Genomic DNA, 7,500 nt, shown 5'->3' on the forward strand with positions numbered 1-7,500 from the left:
GGGGGTTGGAGGTGGAATGGGGTTGAATGGGGTGGGGGATTGGAGGTGGAATGGGGTAGGGCTGTGAGTTTGAATGGGGTAGGGTTTGAGGTTTAATGGGGTGGGCTGTGAGTTTGAATGGAGTGGGTTGTGAGTTTTAAATGGATGTGCTTGGGAAAGCTCTGAGTTTTAGTGGGGTCTGTTTGAGAATGCTGTGAGTTTTAATGGGGTCTAATGGGACTTGATTTCAATCTTAATGGGGGACTGCTTAAGACTGTACTGAGTGTTGTTAATGGGGTTTGCTTGAGAATGCTTTGAGTTCTAATGGGTTCTAATGGGAAGTTTGAACCCTGGTATCTTGTGTCGTTATATACATTTTATTTGGGTCTGTGTATATGCATGAATTATTGCAGTGGTCTAGTGTGCAATGTGTCTAGGAATAAGTATTAATTCCTAATTTGTATTCGTATACGTATTAATATATATTTAATATGGATTCCGTAATTATTTATTCTAATATCTGAATATCAGTCTTTTCAGTATTTCATGGGTAACATTGCTAATGAATATAATGCATGATTTATAATACAACGATGTGTGTATTTAGGTACACAAACACATATAAATACATACACATTGTTTTAGGTATTATACAAAACAAATAATAACTATTAATATAATGCATCATTCGCAAATAAAATATAAGTCGAGGGTAAAGAAGAAGAAGAAGAAAAAAAAAAAAACTTTTCTTCTGAAAATAGATATCATTCATGACCGTAAGAACAACCTGTTGAAACTTTCAACATTTCAACTTTTCACCTGATTTCTGAGCTTAGCGTATGTGTCCATTAGAGAGGAAACATTTAAACATTTGCTGGTTATCTCTTTCAAAAATAGGTAGAGAGATGGGGAGGGGGGGGGGGTAGAGAGTGATTGATAGAATGAGAGCGAGAGAGAGAGAGGGAGGGAGGGGGAAGGGGGGGAGGGAGGGAAGGAGGGAGGGAGAGAGGGAAGGGGAGGAGGGAGGGAGAGAGGGAAGGAGGGAGGAAAGGGGAGGGAGGGAGGGAGAGAGGGAGGAAGGGGGTGAGGAGGGAGGGAGTGAGGGAGGGAGGGAGGGAGGGAGGAGAGGGGGGGGAGGGAGGAGAGGGAGGGGGAGAGGGAGAGAAAGGAGGGAGGAGGAGAGAGTAGAAGGAGAGAGGAGGAGAGGGAGGGAGAGAGGGAGGGAGGGAGTAAGAGAGAGAAAAGACAGACAAAGACAGAGAAACAGAGAAAACACACACACACACACACACACACACACACACATATATATATATATATATATATATATATATATATATATATATATATATATATATATATATATATATATAAACAGACACCACAACACTCCAAACAAATGCCAAAACACGAGACGAAAACCACCGAATTCCAAACAGACAGCCATCGAAAGCAAACCAGCTCCCCCTCCCTCCCCCCTCCCCTCAATCTCCCCTAACCCTCCCCAACCCCTCCCCTCAGACAAAATGAAAGCCCCCCAATCCCCCTCCAGCCTCCCCATCCCACCCCATCCCCCCAGCCCCCTCTCCATACCTCCCCCCAGACAAAATGAAAGCCCCCCAGCCCCCTCCACCCCCCATCCCCACCCCATCCCTCCCCATCCCCTCTCCAGGCCCCCAACCCTCCCCAACCCCTCCCCTCAGACTAAATGAAAACCCCCCAGCCCCCAATCCCCCTCCAGCCCCCCTCTAGCCCCCCAGCCCCCCCACCAACCCCTCCTCCATCCCCTCCCCATCCCCAAGCCCCCCTCCACCCCCCCACATCCCCCCTCCAATCCCCCCCAGCTCCATCCCCATCCCCCCTCCACCCCCATCCCCCTCACGCCCCCCCACCCCCCCCATCCCCCTCCACCCACCAGTTCCCCCCCTCCACCGAGACCATCGAAATTCCTGCATCCCAATAAGCGGCAGATGACAAGTCAGGGTGTAAAAGCCAGCGGGTGTGAACGGCGAACGGATAATCAGGATATCTTTGGCATCGGATGGTCAGTGAAGGTTCGAGCTGCTTTTGGGACCCGCTAGAGAAGTGCCAACGAAGCGAGGGGCGTTGGCACTGTGCCTCCGAGCCGGGAGAGAGAGGCACTCTATGTGATCTAAAACTCGGTTGATAAGGGACATCCCAGAGAGAGAGAGAGAGAGAGAGAGAGAGAGAGAGAGAGAGAGAGAGAGAGAGAGAGAGAGAGAGAGAGAGAGAGAGAGAGAGAGAGAGAGAGAAAGAGAGAGAAGAGAGAGAAAGGTAGAGAGAGAGAGAGAGAGAGAGAGAGAGAGAAGAAGAGGAGAGAGAAAGAGAAGCCGAGAGACAGAGAGATTGAGAGAGAGAGAAGAGAGAGAGGAGAGAGAGAGAGAGAGAGAGAGAGAGAGAGAGAGAGAGAGAGAGAGAGAGAGAGAGAGAGAGAGAGAGAGAGAGAGAGAGAGAGAGAGAGAAGAAGAAGAGAAAGGAGGAAGAAGAAGGAGAAAGCCGAGAGAGAGAACTGGGAGACAGGAGAGGGAAAATTTTATCAGAGGACGTCTGGCTTGTCTCCTGCGAGTCAGTTACTCCGAGGAATGTCTGGGTCATGAATAAGGGGGGGGGGGGCGAGTGTGTCTGTGTGTGTGTGTGTGTGTGTGTGTGTGTGTGTGTGTGTGTGTGTGTGTGTGTGTGTGTGTGAAAGACAGTGTGAACCACAGTGAGTGAGCGAGTGAATTAGTGAGTGAGTGAGAGTGAGAGAGAGAGAGTGAGAATGAGATAGTGAGAGAGGAGAGGAGGAGGAAGAGGAGGAAAGACCATGAGATAAAGAGAGAAACAAAGAACCGAGAAAGAGAGAGAGAGAGAGAGACATATTAAGAGACAGAGAGAGACCAGTAGAGAATGCGATTGCCCAGGAGTGGGACAGGGGCGATGGCGGGGGGCGATGGCGGGGGGAGCGACGACGGGGGGGTGACGGCGGGGGGCGGAGAGGTGTGGGGGGAGTGTGGGGGTAGGAGGGGGGCGTGAGACAGTATTTTTCAAGACACAAAACCCAAGGTTAGTCCCCAAGAGACGAGACCATATACTGCCCCGAGCCCCGAGCCCCGAGCTGAAACCAAATCAGCTGATGCCAAACAGCTGACCCGCCAAACAGCTGACCCAAAGCGTGGTGTGTCTCTGACATTAAATCTTCGCCCGTTTAGGTCGTCGAGGGGAGAGGGGGGAGGGGGGTGGGGGGTGTAAGCAATAATAATAAAGAAAAGGGACTTATGTCTCAGGAAAATAAATACACGATTCGCATAGATATGTCCACCTACTTGTAAACGCACACGCATAGACGCAACACGGTGTATACATGTGTACGTACTGTGCATGTGGATATGCAAACACGCTCACGCAGACAGAAACACACACACATACACATACCGGGGGTTCCTCACAATTAAAAATAAAATGATGCGTTCCGTCTGTTGCAACATGACCGACTTGCATAGATGTTGCAGAAACAAGGACTGAAAAAAAATGTCACGACTATTTACACACCAAAGAACGTGATAAGTTAACTTAACAGTTACAAAGGTTACCTTAATTAAGGGGGGAAAAGTGTTAATTAATCTATGAGGAATCTCTCTCTCTCTCTGTGTTTCTCTGTCTCTCTCTCTCACTCACTCACTCTCTCTCTCTCTCTCTCTCTCTCTCTCTCTCTCTCTCTCTCTCTCTCTCTCTCTCTCTTTCTTTCTCTCTCTCTCTCTCTCTATCTCTCTCACTCACTCACTCACTCTCTCTCTCCCTCTTTCTCTTTTTTCTCTCTCGCTCTCTCTCTCTCTCTCTCTCTCTCTCTCGCTCTCTCACTCTTTCTCTTTTTCTATTTCTCTCTTTTTCTCTCTTTCTCTCTCTCTCTCTCTCTCTCGCTCTCTTTCTCTCTTTTTTTCTCTTTTCCTCTCTCTCTCTCTCTCTCTCTCTCTCTCTCTCTCTCTCTTTCACTCTCTACCTATGATACCTGTGTGTGTGTGTGTGTTTGTGCATGTGCGTGTACGTGTGCGTGTGCGTGTGTCCGTGTACATGTACGTGTGCGTGTGCGTGTGCGTGTGTGTTTACATGCACACCTAAGCTCACGTGCCCCCCCCCCCAACCCCCGTCACGTGAGGTGGGTATGGGGGGGTACCGATTACGACCTCCTATGCAGTATCTTAATCTTGTCACTTAATTTTGTCAAGAGCCTCGTATCTGTCACTTGCGCTCTGTTAATACTTCATCCTTGTTAATGACGTTACTTAATACCTTTAAACCTCGTTAGTGTTCTTTGCATAACGTAAATACTGTCGTTAATAAGTGTCTTTGTCCGTCGCGCGACTGTCACTTTCGCAATCACTTTATTTCGGTTTGTTGCATATTGCATAGATTAACGTGTTTTATCAATAACATCGTTGTCATCACTAGCTCATCATTAAGTGACATCTTTCAAAGGGTTAAGGTGTTTGGTATCACTGTGTATGTGTTTGTTTGTTTGTTTCTGCTTGCGTGTTGATTGAAGTGTATTGCAGAAGCAAGAAAATACACTTTTTCTTTGGTTATTCGTTTTGCTTTTGTTTTCGCTTTTGTTTTCCTTTCACTTAGTTCAGATTTTTATTATTATTATTATTATTATCATAAAGTTTTTTTTATTTCTATTATTATTTTTTATTATAAAGATTTTTGATTTTTATTATTATATTTTTATTATAAAGATTTTTATTTCTATATTTTTTGTATTATAAAGATTTTTGATTTTTTTTTTTTTATTATTATAAAGATTTTGCTTATTTTCTCCTGTGATTTGATTGTCTGTGAGTTATCATCAGTCTCTTTAAATTAATGTAATGATGGGGGAGGGGGGTGATGATGATGATGATGATGATGATGATGATGATGATGATGATGATGATGATGATGAGGATGATGATTATCATTACTATTATTATCATCATCATTATAAAAAATAATAACAAATAATGATTATTAATATGATAAAAAACATAATAACAGCAATAGTAATAATAATACTAATACTAAAAGACAGTTTACAATCCACAATCAACTCACTCCATAATCCACAAAGTATAAATTCGATAGTCAAAAAGTCCACATTCCACAATCCACATAACAGACTCCACACTCCATAATATCACAGGCCATAGTACACATAGTCCACACTCCACAGACTTCCACTACTAAGTCCACAATCCACAACGTTGAAACTACAATTCCTAACTCTACTATTTACAGACAATCCACTCCTCAACACTCCCTAACTCCACTCTCCCACAATCCACAATCCACACTCCACTTTCCCACAATCCACACACACCACACTCCACTTTCCCACAATCCATACTCCACGCACTCTCACAATCCACACACTCCACACATACCACTCTCCCACAATCCACATCCACACAAACCACACCACACACTCTCCCAACAATCCACACACAATCCACACAAACCACACCACACTCTCCCACAATCCACAATCCACACACTCTCCTACAATCCACACACACCACACTCTCCCACAATCCACAATCCACACACACTCCACTCTCCCACAATCCACACTCTCCTACAATCCACACACACTCCACTCTCCCACAATCCACACACACCACACTCTCCCACAATCCAAATCCACACACCACACTCCCACAATCCACAATCTACACACACACCACACTCTCCCCCAATCCACAATCCACACACCCCACAATCCACACACACCAATCCAAAGACACCGAGAGGCAAACAAAGCACGTGCCCTCCACCTCTCCCTGCCCTACCCTCTCCTCCCCCTCCCTCCCTACCCCCTCGCCCTCCTTCCCGCCAAAAAAAAGAAGAAGAAAAAAGAAAACGGGGAAAAAAAAAATAAAAGAATTAAACCCAGCGTTCCTTAGGTTCTCCGAAGTGTCAAGAGTATTCCTACCCAACACCATTATTTCTCAGCTGTTCCTCGTTTGCATGGAGTTGGATCCCATTGTTTGTCGTGTTACTTTGCCTCGTTTGTTTTTCCTACCTTAAGCTTGTTTTCCTATCTTGTTGGTTTGTTGGTTTTCGAGTTTGTTTTTGGTTTTGTTTTTGGTTTTGGGTTTGTTTGTTTGTTTTTTGAGCTGGGTGTGTTTGTTTTTTGTGTTTTTGTTTTTAGTTTTTTTTTGTTTTGTTTTGTTTGTTCTGCTTAGGTTTTTGTTTTCTTCTGCTTATTATTACCATCATTATTATCAATATCATTGTCATTACTACCATTATTATTATTATTATTATTATTATTATCCTTTCCGTCTTCCTCTTCCTCCTCCCCTTCTTCTTCTTCATCTTCCTTCTCTTCCTCTTCTCCTCCTTCCCCTCCTCCTCCTCCTCCTCCACCCTTCTCCTCCCTTTCTCTTCTTCCTCCCCTCCCCTCCTCCTCCTCCCTTCCTACCCTCCTCCTCCACTTCCCCTCCCACTTCCTACCCTTCCTCCCCTCCCCTCCACCACCACCTCCACCTCCTCCTCCCTTCCTCCTTTCATCCTCCCCCCCAACCCCCCAACCCCACCCCCACCCCTCCGACCCTTCTCAAACCCGCATTCCCACAGATCTCCCTCCAACTCTCCGTTGCCTTTCCCTCTTGCCCTGTTTTATTTAGCTGTTTTATCTTCCGCCTTTCGGATTCAATTCTCCTTGACTGCAAGCAACAGGTGAATCTCTACCGCAAGAATTGCTTGCTTTACAATCCCGAGTGCTTGCAGCTTTAACAACTGGCCTTAAAGTGAGCTATCATTGTGCTTGTGTTACTTACTCCCCCCCCCCACTCTCCCCCTCTCCCCTCCCTCCCTTATACCTTCCCATTACTGTCACTGGTGTTGCTTTTGCAAAGCACGGTTGATGGTGGTGTTATTTTTTTTTTGGGGGGGGTGGGGGGAGGGGGGTTATGTTGCATTGTATTATAATTTTTTTTTTTTTTTTTTTTTTTTTTTGGGGGGGGGGGGTTATGTTGCATTGTATTATAATTTTTTTTTTTTTTTTGGGGGGGGTTATGTTACATTATATTATAATTGGTGGTGTTTTTTTGTTTTTTTTTTTTTGGGGGGGGGGATTTATGTTACATTGTATTATAATTGGTGGTTTTTTTTTTGGGGGGAGGGGGGGATTTTGGGGGGATGCATCGTGTTTTTAATCATAAGGATGGGAGTTGTTGGTTTGGGGCACTTTTGGGTGTGATTGAGTGTGATGATTGGTGATGGTGGTGATTGGAAGCGTGTTGATTGTGAGGATGATGGTGATGATAATGAAGTAGATGATGATTATGATGATATTAGTAATGGTGATGGTGTATGTGGTAAGGATTATCATTATGATAGTAATGGGAATTAATGAAGAAATGAAGGTGTTAATGGTGATAGTCATGATACTAATGATAATAGTAATAATTATGATAACAATAATGATAACAATGATAGTAGTAGTAATGATAGTACATAGAGCAATAATGATAATAAAAGTAA

General features: G+C 44.8%; 1 protein-coding gene across 4 annotated transcripts in view; it reads right to left on the bottom strand.

The window, feature by feature from the left end:
• LOC122246898 (long-chain-fatty-acid--CoA ligase 1) overlaps nt 1–7,500 on the bottom strand; it is an 82,939-nt gene that overhangs the window by 27,194 nt on the left and 48,245 nt on the right. The gene's annotated exons all lie outside the window — the stretch shown is intronic.

Source organism: Penaeus japonicus, unplaced genomic scaffold, assembly GCF_977035675.1.
Source record: "Penaeus japonicus unplaced genomic scaffold, GWHDUDI00000001_assembly GWHDUDI00000012, whole genome shotgun sequence".
In the NCBI taxonomy this organism is placed as follows: Eukaryota; Metazoa; Arthropoda; class Malacostraca; order Decapoda; family Penaeidae; genus Penaeus; species Penaeus japonicus.